The sequence below is a fragment of the Myxocyprinus asiaticus genome, chromosome 8 (genome assembly GCF_019703515.2).
Source record: "Myxocyprinus asiaticus isolate MX2 ecotype Aquarium Trade chromosome 8, UBuf_Myxa_2, whole genome shotgun sequence".
Taxonomy (NCBI): Eukaryota; Metazoa; Chordata; class Actinopteri; order Cypriniformes; family Catostomidae; genus Myxocyprinus; species Myxocyprinus asiaticus.
In genome coordinates this window covers 1,929,654-1,952,179 of record NC_059351.1, presented here as the reverse complement: position 1 = coordinate 1,952,179, position 22,526 = coordinate 1,929,654, and the positions used below count along the sequence as shown (strand labels likewise).

General features: G+C 40.4%; 1 protein-coding gene across 2 annotated transcripts in view; it reads right to left on the bottom strand.

Annotated features, from left to right (window-relative positions):
• The window catches only part of LOC127445159 (F-box/WD repeat-containing protein 7-like), a 196,506-nt gene that overhangs the window by 161,116 nt on the left and 12,864 nt on the right, over positions 1 to 22,526 (bottom strand). The window contains exon 2 of one of the 2 annotated variants that reach the window (XM_051705021.1): positions 10,998 to 11,073. The exons of the other annotated variant lie outside the window; for it this stretch is intronic. The gene's annotated coding sequence lies outside the window, so the exon portion shown is untranslated. The remainder of the gene's footprint in view (positions 1 to 10,997; positions 11,074 to 22,526) is intronic. 2 annotated transcript variants of the gene reach the window in all.

Genomic DNA, 22,526 nt, shown 5'->3' with positions numbered 1-22,526 from the left:
CAGAAAAGTGCATGTTCGAGAACCAATAACAGAATCAAAAGACAAGAAATTCATTTGGTTCCGGTACTTTTTAAAAGAAATCTTATTTGGAACCGGTTCTCGATTCCCATAGAGTTTGCTGAAGATGGGTAGCTGCCCCATTAGGAATGATCCTTGTGTATTTGTCAAAAGTAAATTCTAGCAGTACAATACAGAAGGGGCAGAGCTTTTGAGAGCACAACTGTGTTCCCTCTCAAAGAGTGTGGGTCTCCTAAAAGTACTCCATGAAAAGTACTAGTCTACTTGGAAGATAGCCAGCCAAAGAACTCTAGAAACACAAGCAGAAATAAGACTTACACAAACATAATCACAGCACTGGCCCACTGAATGAGTTCTCAATTAGGGAACAGCACTTGGTGACTGGGTCAAGTATATCATACTTTGATTTTCCCCAGAGAAGAGTTCACACACCTACCAAGAAATCCCGATGTAGTGGCATGGGTCAGTTATGCACTCTTACACGAAGGGATTTCGTCAATATATGGAACAAAGCCTCAAAGACTCCAAAGTCCAAATGCTGGTTTTAAAGGTTAAAGAAATATGTAAGATTTAGATAACAGGCCTGTAAAAGGTCATATTTGTTTATAATCTGTTTATAGGATACCAGAAATCCAACCTTTCTGGTTGTGTTTTTAACAAGACTTCCATTCCTGCAAAATGTAACTTCCTTACTAACACTTTCACACCAACCTAGTATAGTTCACATTCTTCTTTTACTCAAACAAACCCTTACAGGTAGTGAGTGCAGCAGAGGGAGTGGATAGAGAGGGTTGTCATGTTCCTGTAAGTGTAAGAAACCTGTCTTGGGTTTCACAAGTCAACATGTTGGGGAAACGGGGGATCTCCATGCTCCTATATCATGTGGATACACAGGACATACATGGATACACAGAGTTTAAACGTGGTGTCAAGCCTTGGCTCACATAGCTGAGCATCAGCTCACCCTAATGTTGTTTGAAACCCGAAATGAAAATTGAAACATATGTTTTCCCATACATTTAGCAATATAATGAAAGTGAATATTGATTCCAGGCAGTCAAGTTGCAAAAAAGAACAATAAAACCACAATAAATGTAGTCAATATGACAATATGCATATGGCTGGGCGATATATCAAATATTCACAATAAAGCCTCAATGATTTTGCAAATGATATAAAATTCAGCAATATCGCGATAATTTTAATGCACTTTTTTTTAAGGCCATTAAGTCCCATAAAGAGTGCATCAGTAGACTAATTCCATGATCCTTTAGGACTGCACAATTAATCAAAATAACATCAAAATGGTGAGAGAATAACAGAAAAGGAGGAAATGACAGCGTTTCACCAGATGCGAAACATTGTCAAGTACACGCAGCACTTTCAGTGTCAAAATAAAAGCACCAGGTGAAGGTAATATAAATCGGACAGAAATATATTAGTATTGAATAACATAAATCTAATCCTCAAAATAAAAATGATAATTCAGTATTATATAACAATCATAATAATAATAAACTTGACTTGGTCCCACAGTAATAATTTAGTATTATGCAATATTCAACTGGGTTCCATAAATTAAGTCAGTTAAGTCATTTTTGCACACCTTGTTCATTCACAAAAATGTTTCATTAAAAATATATGAAGCTAAATAATGCTTTTTATTAAGCTACTATGTATATGGATTATAAATAGAAATACAAAATTGCAAATCAATAAAATGATTAAATCTCAACCTTGTCTCCCTTGGAAACTTGCCTTAATTATTTTTAAATTGATTTTTATTTAATGCCTTTAAAATATTTATTCTATTTAGCTACAATGGCTGTTCGGATTAAATGATGGTTCCTTGAATTAAAAAAACAAACACTTTTTGAGCCATTTAATAGAAAATACATAATTATTAAGATATACTGTATATCAAATATTGTCAATTGGCTGCAAAATATCAAGGTATAATTTTTTTGAAGCCATATCGCCAAGTCTTACTCATTCACTATATTATAAGTATTCTGAGGCCGTACGACAACTTTGTATTATGAACAGAACAGAATTTAAAGATGCACTCTTTTTTTTTTTAGGTTATAATCCTAAAGAAATGAAAAGTCTTTTTGAAATACTTTTTTTAAATCTTAACGGATAACATGAGAAATCTCCAGTCATTACAGTAACCTTATAAAAGCTATTTTATTCAACATGCAGCTGGTGCCTTTATGGGAGCTGCCATGTTAGAATCACATGACCAGTTGTTTACAACTCAATCTCAGCAACCGCCCTGTTACAGCACACTTTCACTCATAGACTGTAAAGTATATTTCTGCAATGTCACTGGTAACTGAAAACTATTGCGCTTGAAAGATGCTGCATCCAAGGCCGTAGGTGTGCAAGTGCAAGATGACAATCAACTGTTACTAAGTGCACCTTAAAGTTGTTAGTCTCTCAACAATGAAATCATTGATTAGCCTAAGTCCCAAAGGCATTGCACAAATCAAACAATGGACACCAATAAACCTTTTTTGGTTCTTGCATGTCTCACGACCAAACGTTATGATGTCAAACCTGTGCCGGCATATTTGATTTGGCCGCTGCCTTTGGGAGTTGTTCATTGATTTGATAGCGAGTAGCAACTTTTCTGTCTGTTCATCATACAAAGTGAATGTTTTTAATGAAAGTGTTTGAGGGGGGGGGGGCTGGGTAGCTCAGAGAGTGAAGCTGCTGACTACCACATCCGGAGTCGTGAGTTTGAATCCAGGGTGTGCTGAGTGACTCCAGTCAGGTCTCCTAAGCAACCAAATTGGCCTGGTTGCTAGGGAGGGTAGAGTCACATGGGGTAACCTCCTCGTGGTCACTATGTGGTTCGCTCTTGGTGGGACGCGTGGTGAGTTGTGCGTGGATGCCTCAGAGAATAGCATGAAGCCTCCATATGCGCTATGTCTCCGCGGTAACGCGCTCAACAAGTCACGTGATAAGATGCGCGGGTTGACGGTCTCAGACGCGGAGGCAACTGAGATTCGTCCTCCGACACCCGGATTGAGGCAAGTCACTACGCCACCACGAGGACTTAGAGCGCATTGGGAATTGGGCATTCCAAATTGGGGAGAAAAGGGGTAAAAAATGTCAATATGAAGTATGTATTCTGGGTTACAGACCTTGAACTCCAGCACACTTGACATGAAAGCTTTCAGACCAAGCATTCTGCAAATTCTCCGTTCTGGTACTGTGAATAATATCAGTCTCTGACAAAACTGTTGTCAGACCAGAAGCACAGGACAGTGTTAACAAGTAGAGGAGTGCTGGCACAGCTGCACCTGGCTGTGGATCAAGAGAAGAGAGGTAACAGCATTCATAAATCATAGCTGGAATGCACGCTCATTCCCTCCGCCCATCCTGCTCCTCTTCAGAGAAGTGTTGGTGCTCTGCTTTGAGGCAGCAGAGACCTGTTTCTCATAACACTGTTGAGTTTGGGTAGGGTGAGGTGACTGATCTGAGATTTACTAAGAGAAGGCCAAACCCGACAGTCTGTGTAATGTTATCAAATCAAGCATTGTGGCCCATGGCGCAGCTCCACCATGAGGCCCACTGCAGAGATCTACAGCTTGCCTTAAGTTACAGCTGCTTGGGGAGATGATAGTGATGGGTTGGGCAAGCAAGTGTCTTCTACAGTTACAGAGAAAAAAAAAATTTGAACACTTCTAATGCATGAGGGATGGCGTATTTATAAATGTAAACTACCATCACACATGCAATATGTGTCTTTACTGCTTAATTTATTAACTCACATACAACAAATAATATTTGACTTCAATATATTTAGGTTTAAAATAACAGGCGTTTTAGATTGAACAATTGTAACATACTATTAAGACATAATTAGCAGTATGACATAATTCTTTATTTACATATCTTAGGGTGGGCGATATACCGCTAGGCATGATAAATCGGTAGAAATTTGGCAATTTTCCAATACATTTTGGATTATCGTCTGTTTCGCGTTTATGCAAAACCGCCACCACACGGCAAGAATTGTGCACATCATTCTATTCACGTAACATGTACGCCATACACATTCTGTCAGATAAATGTAGGAAGGCGGGGAGGCTTTATGTGAGACTGTGAGAATTGAAGAATCAGGGATTTTCCAGATACAATTTTTCAGCGGCCGCCCAAGCAATATTTCGGGCCGCCGAAGCAAATTCAATGGCATTCATCTCGCGTTCTGAATATGCTCCTCATTAGACACACGCAGCTGTGTTTCACATGATTTCTGCACGCTATCTCTGAAGCATGAAAGTGCGCGCAAGTCCAGCAGGCTTCCAGATTGTGCTCCACAGATACTTACGCTACTCAGCTCGGTTTCTCTCTATCGTGGTACAAATGTCAAAACTTGCGTGACCCAGTCGGGGCCTGGGTAGCTCAGTGAGTATTGACGCTGACTACCACCCCTGGAGTCGCGAGTTTGAATCCAGGGTGTGCTGAGTGACTCCAGCCAGGTCTCCTAAGCAACCAAATTGGCCCGGTTGCTAGGGAGGGTAGAGTCACATGGGATAACCTCCTCGTGGTCACAATTAGTGGTTCTCGCTCTCAATGGGGCGTGTGGTAATTTGTTCGTGGATCGTAGAGAGTAGCATGAGCCTCCACATGCTGGGAGTCTCCGCGGTGTCATGCACAACAACTCAAAAATGACCATCTGACGACTCAAAATGGGTAGCTCAGTGGTAAAGACGCTGGCTATGAACCCTGGGGGTTTGCTAGTTCGAATCCCCGGGCATGCTGAGTGACTCCAGCCAGGTCTCCTAAGCAACCAAATTGGCCCGGTAGAGTCACATGGGGTAACCTCCTCGTGGTCGCTATAATGTGATTCGTTCTTGGTGGGGAGCGTGGTGAGTTGAGCGTGGTTGCCGCGGTGGATGGCGTGAAGCCTCAACATGCGCTATGTTTCCGTGGCAACGCGCTCAGAAAGCCACGTGATATAGGGTAGAGTCACATGGGATAACCTCCTAGTGGTCGCGATTAGTGGTTCTCGCTCTCAATGGGGCGTGTGGTAAGTTGTTCATGGATCGTGGAGAGTAGCATGAGCCTGCACATGCTGGGAGTCTCCGCGGTGTCATGCACAATGAGTCACGTGATAAGATGTGCAGATTGATGGTCTCAGAAGCGGAAGCAACTGAGACTTGTCCTCCACCATCCGGATTGAGGCGAGTAACCACACCACCACGAGGACCTACTAAGTAGTGGGAATTGGGCATTCCAAATTGGGAGAAAAGGGGATTTAAAAAAAACATGCGGGACCCATTTGAATTCTTCTGAGTTCGGAGTAAGTTTGAGTAAAAGAAGAATGTGAACTATACTAGGTTGGTGTGAAAGTGTTAGTAAGGAAGTTACATTTTGCGGGAATGGAAGTCTTGTTAAAAAGACAACCAGAAAGGTTTGATTTCTGGTATCCTATAAACAGATTATAAAGGAATATGGCCTTTACAGGCCTGTTGTTTAAGTCTTACATATTTCTTTAACCTTTAAAACCAACATTTGGACAATTTTGAGAGCCGACAGAGAGTCAATCATCTCAAACGGCGAAAGAGCCTGACATTCTAACCAACACTGAGGAGGAAAACAGCTAAAACAATGAGTCATGCATCAACAATTATATCATTTGTCATGCGGATTTTTTAAACACCTCATCGCCCTTAATCAAATTCAGTTCGAATGATGTAAGATTTTAGAAAATAAACCGGCTTTGCTTTCAGATATTCAAACATTCTACAGAGCCTAATTAAGTGTTTTATAATAATAATAATACTAGTCAACAACATCAGACTGAAATGTGAAATTTAACATTGTGGTAAGGTTGATAACCATTTTTTAAATACCACCAATTGTTTTGTTTTTTTACTCTATGTTTGTCAAGTTCCAAATAAAGAGAAAATTATATAAGAGGAAGTAGTTTTCATTTATAAAGTATTTATTTCAAAAACAGGCATTACAATATGGTTATTTAATATATAAACCAAATTCTTTTTTTACATTTAACTATATCGTGATATATTTCGTTATCATGATGTTAAATTAGTAATATTGTGATATAAGATATTTTTTATAATATTGTGATTTCTTTCACAAAAAGTAGCCAGTGCAGCCAATGTTCTTCACATTAGATCTTCCATCATGGTCTTGTTCATATAAAATACTCATTAGATCACATTTGGCCTCATATCGGTCACAGTGGTTGCAATTTAGTCAGGAGTTTGAAACTTCGTGAAAAGTTTAAATCCACTAACACCAGCAGTGGGTCAATTGGGTTTAATAGAGCAGAAGCAATAACAATGAGGGTAGTGCGTGAAATATAATTTATGTCAAATCTGGAGCAACTTGTTAGCAACTAAAAGAACCCAGAAGTGGCGGGGCGGAGCATTTGTTTGTAAACAGTAACTTAATATATATGGTTTTCATTGCAAAACTGATAAGAAAAGTTTAGGTTACTTTAAATTCAAACTTTCTGATGGTTATTGTTGGCTATTGTGCCATGTCTTGTGCTGTTTTTGAGCATCTCGTCATAAGCGTTGCATTCTTAAGTATTGCATAGAACTGCTTTCTATCTGCTGTAATTTGCCTATCTGTTTTTAATGCAGCACATCTTATGTAAAAACCCTCCAAGCAACCATACTAATTATAGCTCCCAATCAGTTGTTCAAGCAACCCATCTACTAGTCGATTCTGAAAATGGCTAGTTTTGCACATCATTAGTATCTACAGCACCTCTCAAACAGCAGACCTTCATGAGGTAAGCTCAGCTGAATCAATCCATACCAAAATGATAAGCAAGGTGTAAATCACTAAGTTGAAGCCAAAATCGTGAGAAGAATCATTTCAATACAAACCCTTCCCTGAAGACACGGAAAGGGATCTCACTGCATCATCATTCAAGCCAACATACAAAGTTCTTAAAAAGAAAAAAAAAAAAAAGAATTTCCTTGAGGGGAAAACCCATAAACATCTGAAACGCAATATTCACAAAGACAGAGAGCCAATCTCAGATCTCAAAGTGCGTAAACATCTAATCAGTCACATTTCATTAACTGCCTCTTACTAGAAATGGCTGGTTGAGTTCATCATGGCAATATCTAGCTTGAGATCAGAATTAACAGGCCACAGAAGTGCATGAAGTAACATGCTGAGCAGATAACATGGTCCATTTCCATTGGGCCATCTCTTATTTCAAGCCCCATGCAGCCAGCCGACAGACTAGAAAGAGTCCATTTAGGAAAAAGTGCCTGCTAAACATAAGGCTGTGCTGCTGGGAGACATTCAGATGCTTTTTACCACTGTGTAGTTATTGTTAGGGCCCCAGACTTCACAGGGGGAAAGAAAGATTTTCATTGGTTCTGTCAAGCAGATGAGGATGACGACAGGAGATGTGAGGTAAAACCAGCAAGCTGAGGTTGGTGTAAGCATGGATGAGTATGTGTGTCACAAATACAGAGAACTCCAACTGTAAAACACTGGCTGCATTGACACAGTCAGTGTTTGGGACTGACACATGAATTTACTAGCAGGTGTAACCCTTGAATTGTGCTGCTCATACAACATATTACATGAGCAGCTCAATCACGGACCCCATTTACATGCACTTAAGAAAAGGGCTTCTTCCAGGTTTTTTGGAAAAAGCATCATTTTGAGACGTTATGTAAATGCGAACAGAGTTATACAAGTTTTTGTGAACGTGCATGTGCATGGACAAGGGGTGGACATTTTCAAGTACTTTTGTAGATGAGTACTCTAATCTACAAAAAAAACGAGTACCCGATTACTCGTAAATTAAAATGCATGTTAAAAATATTCACAAATGCTACCAAGAACAGTTTCAAAATAAGATGACTTCTCAAGATGATTTTGTTTTTTAAATAAACAATATGTAAGGGATAATGTACCGTCAGCTGGTTGTTATCGCAAAATAAACCCCTTCACTTCGCGTTGAGGTCCTGATAACCCTTTTGGGGTTTATTGTACGATAACAACCGACTGACTGCACATTATCCTGCTTATTACATGGCTACTAACCAAATAAATAAATACATGGACATAAATATTGATTTGCATTGAAATTTTGTAATTTGAGAAGAAATAAATCGCTGAACAGCTGAAATCAACCTCCGGTTTGCGTCGGAGTTCTGTTGGTGTTTACTTTGTAAAAATGACCATCTGACGACTCAATATTCAGCTTAATCCCGGGGCCTGGGTAGCTCAGAGGTAAAGACACTGGCTACGAACCCTGGGGGTTCGCTAGTTCGAATCCCAGGGCGTGCTGAGTGACTCCAGCCAGGTCTCCAAAGCAACCAAATTGGCCCGGTTGCTAGGGAGGGTAGAGTCACATGGGGTAACCTCCTCGTGGTCACTATAATGTGATTTGTTCTCAGTGGGGCGCATGGTGAGTTGGGCGTGGTTGCCGCGGTGGATGGCGTGAAGCCTCCACATGCGCCATTTCTCCGTGGCAACGCACTCAACAAGCCACGTGATAAGATGCTTAGGTTGACGATCTCAGACACGGAGGCAACTGGGATTCGTCCTCCACCAGCCAGACTGAGGCGAATCACTACGCGACCACAAGGACTTAAAAGCACATTGGGAACTGGGCATTGCAAACTGGGAGAAAAAGGGGAAAAATCTAAAACAAAAAAAAACAAAAATATTCAGCTTATTACAAGACTACTTTCCAAATAAAGAAATAAATGCACATGAAACAGTGAGTTGAAATTATTTTATTAGCTTACTTGTAGAGATCGCACAATGCTCCGAGAAGCAGGAGAGATGGCTCGCAGAACCCCGATAAACAGTCTGATACGTCTCGTAGCCATTGTGAAATCCCCAGCTGTGCGAGCGTTACAGAGCAATATCTGACCGCTGGATGGCAGCACTGACCAATCAGAATAGAGTATTCAAGAGAATTGAAAACAAAAAACTTACTGTTTGAGAGTATGAACTGGCTACATTTTTTGACTATAATTATATCTACATTTGTTAACAACCAGACATGTTCTTTATTTTTATTTACTTTTTCTCCCCTTTTCTTCCAGGTTTTGGCATGCCCAATTCCCACTACTTAGTAGGTCCTCGCGGTGGCGCGGTTACTCACCTAAATCCAGGTGGCAGAGGACAAGTCTCAGTTGCCTCTGCTTTGGAGACAGTCAATCCGTGCATCTTATCACGTGACTCATTGTGCATGACACCGCGGAGACTCACAGCATGTGGAGGCTCATGCTACTCTCCGCGATCCACGCACAACTTACCACACGCCCCACTGAGAGCGAGAACCACTAATCGCGACATAAGGAGGTTACCCCATGTGACCCTACCCTCCCTAGCAACCGGGCCAATTTGGTTGCTTAGGAGACCTGGCTGGAATCACTCAGCTCGCCCTGGATTCAAACTCGCGACTCCAGGGGTGCAAGTCAGCGTCAATACTTGCTGAGCTACCCAAGCCCCCGCCAGACATGTTCTTTGCAATTAACAACCGGTACTGATTGGTTTATACTGATTCGTTGCATCCTCAATCAACACTGATTTAAAAATGAGATGTCTTTTAAAATTTTCCTTCAACCTGAAATAAGTCTTTAAAATTCAAATATAATTTAAATTTGAAATATAATTTGAATAGATTATATTTTAGTACTACAAACAGGAATGACAACCATTTTGCTGTGTGAACACTGCTGTTGTGAAATCCCTGAAAAAGGAAGAAAATGCTGTTCTTCTGTTCTCTATCTAATCTTATCATCTCCCTCCTCTGAGATGATCGCCAACCAGATGGGCCAGCAGTCTCAAAAAGGCATTTGTCTTCATTAGATCTGAGAAAATGAATAAACAGACTCTGCCGTCTGTTTTTCCTGTGCAGACTTTGGCAAACACACATAGACACACTCAACAAGGCTCACAGTAACAAACAGCTGCACTCAATATCAGATACAACACACCTTGACACCCATTGCCCAATTCACACACATTCATTAGGATAATGGAACACAATTCCAACATTCAGGACAGCAAGCTTAATGACCATTAAGCTTGACATTTATAGCCATGAGGAACCAAGGAAAGTTTTACCGCAGTCCATGAAACATTGTTGACCGTGGATGCAACGGGCAGCATGCACAAAGAGGCAGCACAGAACCATATGCCAAAAAATCGGAAAGCTTCCATTGTCCTTTAACCCATCAACAGCTAGTCATCAGTTCCTCCAAAACTCCAAGCAGAGAAGAAGGGAGTGAAAGGGGAGGGAGTGCTGCTATATTACATTTCCACCGGTGTGGGGAGAGCAATTTCAGCAGCTGAAATTCAAGACAGTGTCTTCTGAGTTTTAAGAATCTCAAGAGTGAGCCGGTCTGAACAAGACAATAAGCACACAAAGAGAACAGAGAAGAGGAAAAGATGAGAAAAGGAGAAGAGCGCTAACTGAAATTTGCTCAAATGAATAAAAAGGTGTAATAGATGAGAGCTGATTCTAAAATCAGCTTAACAATGTAACAAATAAAGAATCATTTTTAACAGGCGTGATTTCTTGAATATGAATATACAACAAGTGCCCATTTAGATTTAGAAAAAATTCACTATTCATAGTTAATAACTAAACATAATTCTCAGCTGTGATGTGACCTGAAGGCTCAGAAGGGATGATTAGTCCTACCCTAACGTCCTGTTTCAATCAGGACAGAATACTGTACTGGTCTTTAAATGAAGCATCTTTCAAAGTCAGACAGTCTTTTCAAGATCTCTCCGTCCATCTCTGCCTCTCTACAGGAAAACAGAGGTTTCTTTCAGAGCTCTGAGCAAAGGTAGTACGGTTAGACGAGAAGTTCTTTGAGGACCGTCCCCTGATCACTGGACATACACTGGAGCTCATTGTCCAAAGTGGGGTCCTGACTGAGAAAGGAGAACTGTGGGAATAGACACTGCAAAGCCTACAGTCTGCGGTCTGCCCAGACACTAACCTGATGTCTGATGTACCACTTATGATCAAAAGTCACTCTCATCTGCTGATCTGGGTGCTGCTTCCCCTCAGCAGATCTGCAAACACCAAACAGAAGAATTCATTAAACAGCACACATACTGTACGTGTTCCCAAAAGCATTCATCTTCTCAAAACAAGAGAAATACAGGAAGCAGAGGAACCATCCCATGGCAAACAATGCCCTATGATATACACTCACGCTACTTAAATCCTTGCCCTGACTGTAAACATTAGAATGCTTGGACAGTCTCGCTCCTTGACACCTCAAACAGCATCCATTTAGTTGACATGGTTCAACACACAAACTGTCGCTCCCTCTCTTATGTTTATGGCCCATTGTCCACTCATGCATTTCCCCACTTCCTGCGTTTAGCCACTATCAAATCTCTTCATCCTTGATCTTGTCTATACCAGTGGCATGTTGGGACTGGAGCAGAGCCAGAACTGGGCTCAGTAATGGCCTACGATCAGATATTACCCAAAGGCAAGGACAGCACCAGTACTGCATCTGACAAGCAGAATTTATTTGTGCAGTCATTTCCAATTAATTTTCCATTTAACAAAACTGGTAATGTTGTTGGTATTACTTTAACTACACACTGTAATATGAACAACCAGTCTGCACTGTCCTCCGGATGAAGTGTTTTTGATTCACTAAAAAGAACTCACTTTTAATAGTTATTCGTTCGAGAAGCTGATCACACTGATCACAATGTATAATTTACTACAGACTAAATAGAAGCCCTGTCAGAGTATCTGAGTTCAGTATTTCGTCTACATTGATGGAAAAATGCACATTTAAAGCCGAAAGGGCTTTTAACCCCGGGTTATCTGCATTCTAAACCCCACTTTTAACCCCGGTGTGACGAGGAGGAGGGCGTGGTCAGGCCGTGGCGATGCATGGCCGGCGCTGAATCAGCTGATCAGTGGAAGAGCGAGATAAAGGGGAGCCGGAGGAGCCAGTTCTCAAGAAAGAGAGATGCACGGCCATGTTGCATGTGTGTCTGTGTTTGTTTTATGTTGTTTAAGTTTGAGTTTTAACATTAAACTTACGTTTACTGTTCAGCCGGTTCCCGCTGTCTCCTTGCCCATCCTTATAATGATACACCCGGGTAAAGCAATGCTTCACACTTGTAATTTTGAAAGGGGGTTAGCACCGCCCTCCAGAGCAGGGTTAGCCCCACATTTGCGTGGTTAACCCTGTTTTCGGTGCCAAACATATACAGTGTGAAATGATGTGGTGTTAGAATGTTTTAGAAAGTTGTTCAGCAACAGACAACCAATCATATAAGACCTCAGTACCTACCTTATTAAATATTCATGCGCTTTGTACAACCGCTGAAACTTTCACACACTGTTTACGTTCTCCGTCTGAGGAAACCGGTAAAGTGTCCAACAGTGGTGGCAAATGAACTGGCATGATGAAAAGAGAGTATTCCGTGTTTTCATGGCATATTTCAGAAGACGAAAGACAAACAGAGCCGATTTGCTTGCCGACATTTCCAGAGTAAAGCAACGGCTCCATTGACAGGTTGCGTGTCCGTCGTGAGCTGTTTTCGTCCAATTTTTGTTATCAATTAAGTACACAAATAAGTACGTTAACCCGGGGTTTATGAATGTACAGTGTGAAACATCAGAACATGAACGCCCAGGATTAATTATTAAATCCAGGGTAAAGTATGAACGGTCTGAAACATGAAACTGGATAACCCAAGACTCGGTTTACCTGGGGTTTAGAATAACCCAGGGTTAACGATTTCAAGTGTGAAAAGCCCTTTAGTCATATCTGCGCCACTAGCGCCACCCAATGAAATTTGCAAAACAAACTATATTTTCAAAACAGCTTTCTGTATACCCCCCTCATCTGCTGTTGCTCAAACAAAGAGACAGACCCGCCCCAAACTCAGGCCATTGGTTGAGTGACGTTGTTGGGTGGGGCTAAGCAGGTCGCTTTAAACAAACACACAAATTGTTACAGCGCCACAGAGACACAGTGTTTACAGCTTTTGAGAAAGTTAACCTATAAATGGCTTACCAATAGTTGTCTGCATATTACGCTGAGATAGATGAGAGTATTTTAACACTGAGAAAGTTAAATACGTTAGCTTTAAGAATTTGAATGTTCTTGGAACGTTAATGGAATGTTAAAGGTGCTGTATGCGATTTTTTCATGGAAAAGTATGCAAAAAATTTTCCTACACTCTGAAAGATATTAATGAAATAAGTGACAGCTGTAGACTTAATAAACAGCAAACAAAAATGTATCCGCAGACCACAGACACTGGCGCTTTTCACCTGTCAATCATTTTGCTTGAAGTGGATCATTGAGGCTTTGATTCATAATGTTTGTCGGTCGAGGGCACTATTGTGCCACTGTTGAATTTGACAGTAACAGGAACAAACAATGCTGCTCTTTTGCTCGGTTTTGATCTCAAAATTATCTTTGGAGGGCGGAGTTTAGGAATGAGGGGGTGTGGCTAATTCTACAGCTCAGTCACGCGAAAGCTTCAGAACGCTAAAATCGCTTACAGCACCTTTAATAGAAACAAACGTCATGAAAATCACGTTTTCTGTATTATTATTTTTTTTAATGGAACCTGTTCTTATTAACTCTGTTCCCAACCCTAGAGGCCACCCAGTAAATCATTTGAAGCAAATTTCATATTTGATGCAATTTGACCTAAAGATATCACAATCTCACTAAATTAATTCACTTGCGTATGTCCGACTTCACTTGTCAGAACTGTTTACTTGTTGGATAGCATGGCACAGACAACAAAACCTGTGAGAACCTTTTGACCCGGTTTACACCTGGTATTAAGTCTTGGGTGATCCGATCACATGTGGTCGAGTCAGACACCTAACTCTGTTTACACCCGGGGGCTTAAATTGTGGTCCTAGTGTTCAGATTTCAAGGGGAGGGTCTTCATTTCATGACTACAAGTGAGGATTTCATGATTACAACGACTATGTCAGTGTGTTACTACATGAAAGACAAATAAAGTGCAAAAAAAAAAAAGGCACACTGTTTCTCCGAGATGCGGTTGAAATTTTATCCAAGCACAATCAAAATATTTCACGCAGTTGACTGACAGTTGAGGGGTGTTGCTTCGCTGCTATTCAGTACGCATTCAGGACTAATTAACTTGCACCTCAAATGCAATGTGGTCACATACGTTTTTGACTACCTTCATATGTGATTTTTGTGATCTGTTCACAAAACGTTTTGCACCCAGTTTACACCTGTATTTAGCGCTGACCACTAATGATCGGATCACCTGAATGAATACCAGGTATAAACGGAGTCTTCAAATTCTACAGAGAATTTTCTACTTAAAGCACAGTGGAAAAAAGACCAACATCTCACACAAGCCGGACATTTTAAACAACACTTATGAAGAAAAGTTGAACACATTGTGCCATCCATTGAGCTTTTCAAAGTACACATCACCATCCATCCTTACAACAATTCATCAGATTTTACTGCAGAAAACTGGTATTTTGGCAGAAATGTTGTAGATTTATCATTTTCAATCTATTGGGGGGAATGATTTTTATTACTACTTTTGCAGCTTGTACTTACAGTTTCTAAATGTCATTAAGCCATTTAAGCCTAATCACAGTAAAGAGGTCCAGCATAAAGCATAATCAAGGGCACTGAAGCCTGGCCTTCCATTATACAAATCAATCATTTGTGCAAATCTTTTATAATGCTCTCTGAATCTGTAATAGCAAGAAAAACTTTGTTTTCCTTCATTTTAAGAGATGATTAAATCATTCAATCAAAGCCAAACACATCTACAACAAGATTATGTCAATGTGGTGAAGAGATATCAATCTAATGAGTAACCACTTTCCAGGGTGACCTGTCAGGACCAACAGCCTCCAGCCTGAAGTCCTTCATCAGAGTTAAATTGCTAAACGTCTGTGTTGAATCACTCTCAGAGTAAAGATAAGAGCTAATTAAAAATACATGATTAAGGAACGAAAACCCGACCTTGAACACCAACTTGAGTGCAAAAATGAATTTCAAACCTAGAGTCCTTTTTTACCATAAATTTCCACCTCTGACCAGCCACAACTAGTAGACGGCTGAATGTAAAAGTATAGATTTACAGTACAATATATTAAATATTAATCTGTTTCTCACCCACACCTATCATATAGCTTCAGAATATAGGGATTTAACCACTGGAGTCATATGGATTACTTTGATGTTGCCTTATGTTGCTTTTACACGGGACGCGGTGGGCGGCAGGCTTTGCTTGCGATCTTGCCGCTTCTCGTTTGTACAGCCGTTTTCCATTCACACCAGAAGCGGTGTGAAACGCGCCAGTAGAAGTGCAATAATGCCACCCACTGCTTCAGCTCAGACATTGCATCTATGAGGCGATTACTGTAAATATTGTATTAGTTTTCATGTAAGGGATTGAACTTAAATAAAATGGCACTTATTTTTTCATCAAATGTTTTACAACTATAAATATTGTAATAAGCTACCTGCCACATGTCTCCATCATCTGATTGATTTGATTGAGTTCTGCCTTTTTTAAAGACTAAAGAAACAGACTGCATGTTACTTCATATTTGTATTGGTAAATTGGTATAGTATAAATAACATCACATCAATAATTAAAATGGGAGGGCTACAAATGAACATTCAAAATTCACAAAACTCCCGCCTGGGCAGTTGTATTTTCTGTTTATCTAAAGTTGATGTTTCAGACACCTGTTGCAGAAGAGAAAATTAAACTATACTGTCCATGATTTGTATACATTACACAGTCGTTTATTTTCCAGACATGTTTCCGTAGTCTATTTTCACCTGGTACACCGACTTGTCCTCTCATAGCTTTCCATGAGGCTGTTTTCTTATTTATGTCTCTATAAATGCTAAAGAAGCGTTATACAGCTCAGGAAATTCAGCAACAGTGAGTATATTCATCTCCATGTTGTTTTTGACTACATAAAAGCTAAATGTTGTTTGACTGGTTGTGAATAAATTCAGCTCTGATTGGTCAGTGATACCTTATACCTATACCTTATTTGGGCATTTAAATGTGATTGGAATTTGAAGTGCACAATAATCACGGTTGTCTCTGATAACCGCGATCAGATCTGGGGGGGCCTGGGTATCTCAGCGAGTATTGACGCTGACTACCACCCCTGAAGTCGTGAGTTTGAATCCAGGGCGTGCTGAGTGACTTCAGCCAGGTCTCCTAAGCAACCAAATTGGCCCAGTTGCTAGGGAGGGTAGAGTCAGATGGGGTAACCTCCTCGTGGTCACCATAATGTGGTTCTCTCGGTGGGGCGCGTGGTGAGTTGTGCATGGTTGCCGCGGAGAATAGCGTGAAGCCTCCACACGTGCTACATCTCCGCGGTAACACGCTCAAAAAGCCACATTATAAGATGCATGGATTGATGGTCTCAGACGTGGAGGCAACTGAGATTCGTCCTCCGCCACCCGGATTGAAGCGAGTCACTACGCCACCACGAGGACTTAGAGCACATTGGGAATTGGGCATTCCAAATTGGGAGAAAAGGGGAGGGTATATAAATAAATAAAATAATCGTGACAGGACTAAACCTGCCACAAGTAGAACATATCGACGCATCTGATCCCTTACAAAAATATATACAGAGGTAACATCTTGACAAAATGTATATTTTTGTTAAATATTTTTGCTTCTGTAAAACCATAGTAAAATTAACATGGCATCTTCTTCAAACTGAACGCTTTAAGTTTTTTTAGTTTTAGTGCACTTAAGTATTTTGGCGTAAACTAGGTTTATCGTGGTCAGGTTTTGTAAGGGGATGCTAAAGGGATGGCTACTATGAAACATGCAGGGATGTAAACCCCCAAGTTAAAATTAAATCACACATTTCTCTACTAGACTATTTTTAAATCACTGTTAGACTTAAAGCCAAGTTTGCAAAACTTTTGCAACACAAATGTAGAGTTGTGTGTCAAGCCCATAAAGCACATTAAATGGAACTGAAATTGAGAAAGAAACAAGAGAAAAAGAGGGACAACCCTGCTGTCCTGTAGGGCTTTGGTCACTGTGACAGAACTCTTTGGGATTATCCTTACTAATAGTCCTTAAGTCATTCTAACTGAGCTGCCAGATGCTCATCACTCTGCATACAGCCACAAACAACATCTCATAAAAATGGATGGCACTTTAAAGGGCCTTTTCCTGCACTTTTGTAGCATTAAGCCTAATTTCTCACCTAAGTCTTCTTAAAATTGATATTGCAGTACAGCTGATACTGTGGACACCTGGATGATTCATTGCTTTGGATAAGATTGTCTGTTAAAAGATTAAATGTAAAAGCTCACTCATAACGGTCAAAGTTTCTTGGACCAAAACAGTAACTTTTTCTTCCATGACCATTTTCCACTTTCTCTCTAACCCTTGCACAACGAAATTCGGCGGCCAAAATATGGTCATCTCAGTGGTAATCCGTGCGATCAGGACTTTCGCCTAATGGGATTTCCTGTGGTAAAGAAATTTTGTGTGGTGCTGAAATTGGGTGAACTTTGAAACGTGAATTTGCAGCATTGAGCAAAAGGAAGTTTAGTTTGGCAGTGGGCAGTGCTTGGTAAATTGCTCCACTAAATATTCACAATGGATGAGAAAATAATTTTAGCAATGAGCTTCTTTGACTTCACTATCCCAGAGTAATGTAATGAAGCGCAATGTAAAAAAAAAGGCTGCTCCACATGTACAGGGTATCTGCAGGTATCAGCACTTCCGATTTAATACCTTTTTCAAGACCTGCGTGTTATTTCAAAAACCATCACATAAAGTGTGATTTTTTATTTATTTCTTCCAATTTGGAATGCCCAATTCCCACTACTTAGCAGGTCCTCGTGGTGGCGCTGTTACTCACCTCAATCCAAGTGGCGAAGGACAAGTTTCAGTTGCCTCTGCATCTGAGTCAGTCAATCCGTGCATCTTATCACGTGACTTGTTGTGCATGACACCACGGAGACTCACAGCATGTGGAGGCTCATGCTACTCTCCACGATCCACGCACAACTTACCACACGCCCCATTGAGAGCGAGAACCACTAATCGCGACCACGAGGAGGGTAACCCCATGTGACTCTACCCTCCCTAGCAACCGGGCCAATTTGGTTGCTTAGGAGACCTGGTTGGAGTCACTCAGCACGCCCTGGATTCAAACTCACGACTCCAGGGGTGATAGTCAGTGTCAATACTCGCTGAGATACCCAGGCCCACAAAGTGTGATTTTTTTTTATCAGAGGAACATCACTTCAACCAAATACATAAAATAAAATGAAATCCTTGTTAAAAATAATTCAGGTGTGTATTCTGCAGTTTCACTAAATAAACACAAGGAAGAATTATATTTAATAATGTATTAATTTGCACCAATACAGCAATTGTTAGTTTGTATGCGATTTAATGCCATGCCAGCTTCCATGGCTATTTCCATTGTGACACCTATACAGCAATACAGTAGGCCTAATAAAAAGCATTATTTAACAGCATACATATTTTTCTAAATCATTTTTGTGAATCAAAAGGATTACAGTACAACTTTATCCACTTTTTTTGGAAACTATTTGAATTACTTAATTTTTCATATTATTATTATTACTAATATAATCATCGTGGGTCCCAGTCAAGTTTATTATTATAATAATACTTCATTATTATTTTAAGGGTTAGATTTGTTTTATACAGTATTTATATATTATTTAGTATTTACAATATTTACTTCACCTTCACTTGGAGATTTTATTTTTGCAGAACTGGAGCCATTATTTTGGCGGAAATTGCAGTGTTGATTTAACAGTTTATGTGTTGTTCCTAATTTTAAATCTGGTTAAATGCTGATCATCAGCTAATGTGTGAATCTGCAGCACTTTGCTTTCACACTGCATGTGAACCGCTCTGAGAGCACTATAAACAGTGCATGATCATGAGCCCCGTACGTGCACACAGAACAGTGTGTCACTTGTTCGCTCTGAACCGCACACATGTATTAATCTTATTTGACAGTATTCACCATGCAAAACAGAATAATCAATTTATTTATTTCAGCCTAGCAACCAAAGGAGGGAAATGTTTAAACAAAAATAATAATAATAATACCTTGGGAAATGTAAGTCAAGACCTGGCCTTCATTTTGACCAAATTGATTGAATACCTTTTAATACTTTTTAATGACCCACAGATATCCAGAAGATTTTTGTGGGTTTCACGATCACTTAACATCCGTCCACGCCTTCATCTCGCCAGCAGAATTTCACCTACAGTATGGCCGAGCCTTTGGAAAGGAATGAGCCGTTTTTAATACAGTGCCTATAAAACTTCAGTATGTAAATGTCCGATAATGCACATATTGGGAAAGGTCATCTGCAGGGGCCAAGCTGATGAACACTAAACAGTAGTGGTGCACCAATCAGGAAACTTGAAGCCGATACCAATCACCGATATTTCAACTCTGTGATCGGCCTGTACCGGTACTTTTTAAAGTGCCCTTTGCAAGCTACATGCCGCACACTGTAAAATTACAATCAATTTACATTCATTGTGAAATGCTAACATTTATTTGAATTAAAAACAGTTATGAATAGTTTTGTTGTCCTTATCAAAGATCATTGTGATATAATGGCAACCAGTAAACACTATGAGAGCATCAGACGAAGCAGAGAAAAGTTCAAATACAAAAGAGATATATCCATTAAGCTCCAAAACCGCTCCAGTGAAAAATCATCAGTATCTATGATTTGTTTACCGTCTTTGGTGTTTTTGCTTGAATGCAAACCACTAATTATTACACAACTGCATGAAGACATGTTGTGGTTATCGAAGGTTAAACTGTATTAGTGGTATTGTGACAAAAATATATATCTGATTTAAAAAACAAAACAAAACAAATCGGGGTTCACACAAAATAGCCCTGGGATGAGCGAGTCATTGAAAGATTGGGAGCGTGCATGTCTGATTGACATCAAGAGCATGTGTGTTGAGGGAGTGAGACTGAAACTCAAATGTTTGATTGTCCCATCTCACGTTATATCACGTATAGTCAGATTTGTGTCAGATGTCATGCTTCGAGGGCTGAGCAAGTGCTCATTCATGAGAGTAGCAGTGTATCGGTATGTTATTTCGTGCATGAATCTAGGAATGATAGGCTGACCGCCGATCACAGATTTAAGACCAAGATCAGCCGATTTAGATCAGTGGCCGATCAATCGCCACCACCCTACTACACAGGCATTGTGTAAATGTGAGAGGTGATATGAATATGTGCTGCAGAACAAGCCATTTTTGCAGCTTCATTAGAGCTTTGCATTGTGAACATTAGAGCTTTAGAACATCCTACGCCAAACTCTAGATACTGTTTTCCATTATATGGCCCCTTAAAAATCTTATATTAGCAATCAGCTGTCAAACAAGCTCTGGTCCTATTAAACAAGTGGTTCTGCTGTTTCTGGTGAAAGTGAACCAGACTGAGGGGCATCTCTTGAGATTCTTCAGTTGGCTGGTGCTAAAAGAGGCCGAGACTTTTAACAAAGCTTGATGGGCCTGTCCTTTCTGTAGAAACACAAGAAGCCAGATCTCCAGCTCCAGTACCTGAATTCTGATGCTCAGTAAATAATTCAGTGAGAACAGGATGGAAAGACAGCATGAAGGTGGGCCAAGGAAAACGTAGATGTTCTGTTCTGAGGTCTGAGACAAAGTGAGGGTGGGAGCACTTCTGGGGTAGCACATTTAAAAAAAAAAAAAAAATGGTTTTATTAAAGGAACTCTGGAATCAAAAAGATGACGTTTCTCCAAAGCAGTGAAAGGTTGTTTCACATGAGGTCTGAGAACTGTGCTAAAGGCAAAAGGCTCCTTCAAGAATTGAACATTATGCAAGCTTTGGCACATGGCGAATCTATTACCCAAAAAGCAGAGCACCAGGCTTTTGCTTCAGAGGGAGTTTGGCGAAAACCTTTGCTGCAAACTTCTCAGAAGGACAAAAAAACATCTAGAGATACAAATGCACCCAAAAGAGTTTACTAAGTGAGTGTTGCAGATGGTTTGCTCAACTGAGTCAGAATCATCCTGCGGTGCTAGTGGAGGATGCTGGGAGGCCACGGACCACGATCTTCAAGATACATTCACAAAGCCAGGTGTTACCATGGAAACAGCCCATTCACAGGGGCCCCCTTCGTGTAGAGAGACTGTCCTGCGCCACAACAGTCAGAGAGATTGTGTGTGTGTGTGTGTGTGTGTGTGTGTGTGTGTGTGTGTGTGCGCTTGTGTTTGGGCGAGAGATCAGGGAAAAAAGGCCTTGCTCTTCACGAACCAAAAGACACCAGTGTTGGCTTAACAGAGCTATGAGTGCTCACTTTAAGACTAAGCAGATCTGGGTTCCTCTGTGTGTGAAGTCCTGAGAATTCCTTTTTGTCCGAAATGAAAAGCGAGATGTATGATGGTTGAAGAGTGAAAATGACAAATCTCATATTTGCTGATCACAGTTAATGTGAACTATAGTGAAAGCATCCAGGGCCAAGTGAAGCAGTCATTTGTCCCATGCTGATGTTTCGGGGAGTAGGTGGGGGGGCAGGGCAGCTGTTGGGTCCCAGGGTGAGACCACAAAGACACAGAGAACACAAAGAGCTCAAGACAATGCAGAGAGCTACCCTTTCACAACCTCTCACAGACCCTATTGAGCGCTACAGCAAAAGACTCTGGCGGAGGTAATCCTTTTTTATCACTTTAAGAGAGTGAGTGGAAACAACATGATGTACAGAAACAGAAAGAGACTGAGAGAGAGAGATTTTTAGTATTACTGGAGCATATTTCCTCAAGACAATCCAAAGTCTTCTTAAATTAAAATATACACAAGCAGACATTACCCAGAAACTGCTTTAATAGATATCATATCTACACAGCTGCAATGTTGAATGAGGATCCCTCTCCGATATTGCCAAGCAAAACAAATAGTAAACCTAATACACAACCCAAAAGCAAATACTACAAAATGTTCAACAGCAACAGATGGATGCGAAGGCCTAAAAGGGTTTTGATAATAGTGACTAGATGAAACGTCATCCTTTGCAAAATCCTGAAACCAGTTCAACCCACAATTCAACCATGATCTGTATCACGCAACACAATAGTGTTATTAGTAAACACACAAATGGTGATATCGTGATTTGGGCTTTTTCCTCATAATTTACACTCCCTTATGCACTGTCAAACTCTATTCTGCTGGACACAAACGAAGATATTTTGAAGGTGTTTTTTTGTCCATACAAATGCAAGTCAATGGGGTCCAAAACTTTCAAGCTCCAAAAAGGGCATAAAGGCAACATAAAAGTAATCCAAACGACTCGAGTGGTTTAATCCATGTCTTCTGAAGCAATAATTCCGTTTTGGGTGAGAAATAACCTTAAATGTATCTCCTCAGTCAATATAAATCTTAACATCAACAGTCTACTTGGGGCAGTTCATCAGAAAACCTTGTTCAATCTTCCTTG